This window comes from Aptenodytes forsteri, unplaced genomic scaffold (genome assembly GCF_000699145.1).
Source record: "Aptenodytes forsteri isolate BGI_AS27 unplaced genomic scaffold, ASM69914v1 Scaffold79, whole genome shotgun sequence".
Taxonomy (NCBI): Eukaryota; Metazoa; Chordata; class Aves; order Sphenisciformes; family Spheniscidae; genus Aptenodytes; species Aptenodytes forsteri.
The window spans coordinates 4,258,735-4,260,300 of record NW_008794776.1 but is presented as its reverse complement, the minus strand read 5'-3'; the positions used below and the strand labels follow the sequence as shown (position 1 = coordinate 4,260,300).

General features: G+C 44.1%; 1 protein-coding gene across 1 annotated transcript in view; it reads right to left on the bottom strand.

The window, feature by feature from the left end:
* Positions 1–65, bottom strand: part of ANKLE2 (ankyrin repeat and LEM domain containing 2) — a 21,901-nt gene extending 21,836 nt beyond the window's left edge. The window contains 1 exon segment of the mRNA XM_009274340.2: positions 27–65. The gene's annotated coding sequence lies outside the window, so the exon portion shown is untranslated.
* Positions 66–1,566: the final 1,501 nt, after the last annotated feature.

Here is a 1,566-nt window from a genome sequence, read left to right as displayed (position 1 = left end):
GCGTCCGCCGCCTCCTAACGACTTACCGTTACAGCGGCCGCGTTTTATTCTGGGTTATGGTTCCCGGATGTCAGTTGTCAGGTAACGTGCGGGGCGGGGGGGAAGGGCTGCCGTCAGGCCGGCGCTGAGCGGCTGCCAGGGCAGGGCGGAAGAAGCCTCAGAAACCCGAGGTCACCGGGCCGTGAGCTGCTTCGAGAGAACGCAAGATGGAGCTTCGCCTGTCAGCAGCGTGGGTCTTGCCCCGTCCTGCTTCAGAAGCGGGCACCGGGACCAGGCAGGCGGGAGCTGGAACTACACTCGGTTGTCCTCCAAGCAGCAGCCTCGGTGCTTGCAAAGACACGACGCGCAAGCGATTTGAAAGAAAGTACTCTTTAAAAAGGAAGGGTCAGTCTTAAGCATTAATCTCAAACCACTGCAGTAGTCTCGGATAAGCCTGCAGAGATGGAAGACCATGAAGAAGGAAGCCTCTAGCGCAGTAGAAGGAAACAAGTCCGTTCACAGATCTAAACTAGTCATCCCATCAGGTGTAATGACATCACTACCTTACGGGTACAGCTACTTGTACTATACGCAAGCCGGTCAGTTGCTGGTTTAAATGATGAGACAAAATGGCAGGCCTTCGAGAAGCAGTTGACGACATCCCTTTAACTCGCACTGTTTTATGTGACAAGCAAGGTACAGTCATTTATTTCCTCATCACTGCAATTGGCTAATTTAGAATCAAGATGACATTTCTGCATTGTGTACATTTTGTACACTCAAAACTTCGGATGTTGGCAAATTCGGGCCAAGGGAGATACACTCATTACATTTCTTCCCTGACGTGTTCAGCAAACTGAAAAAAGGAAATGTAATGGAAATACAAGGACAATCAATGTGTTGTAGATGTGTTAAAAATCAGTGAAAAACCAATACACAATAACGTAGTCTTTCAAAATAAGTTGGTTTTTTCTTCCTTAAAGGTGGCTATACAGCATGTTCGGAATCCTAAACGTAAAAATTACTGTCCAAAACCAAAGAGAAGATAATGCTAGTTTCTCTTTAAAAGTAGAAACAACGTGGAGCCCTTTACCAAAAATAGTTTATTGCACAAAACTTTTAAAGGAATTCCTATGCACATTATTCTTATAATCAACATGCTTTGTATGATCATAAACATTAATTGTACATAGCGTAACTCCTCCATCCCCTGGGTTATCCACTCAAGAACATGAAATGATTAATTTCTGTCTTTATAAACACATCCTAAGCAGACATTACTGAATGTCATGTATAAAACATAACAATATTTCATTTACAATATCCGGAACATCTTTCCCTCCCCTAGAAATCTCTGCATCTGCATTGGAAATTAGGCTGCCCTACTGCCCAAGACTGAAGTGTTACAGGTTAGTAGGAGACAAGAGTGATCAGATGACAGCTGAGGAGCATTAGTAATTACTTTGGGCTGTAATTGCTTTCACATGAAAATACTTAAAGGCTCTGGTCACAGCAAGTCACATGCAACTATTCACACTTCCCCGGCAAAGTTAATAAAACATCACAAGCTTTTGCATCACCAGTAGT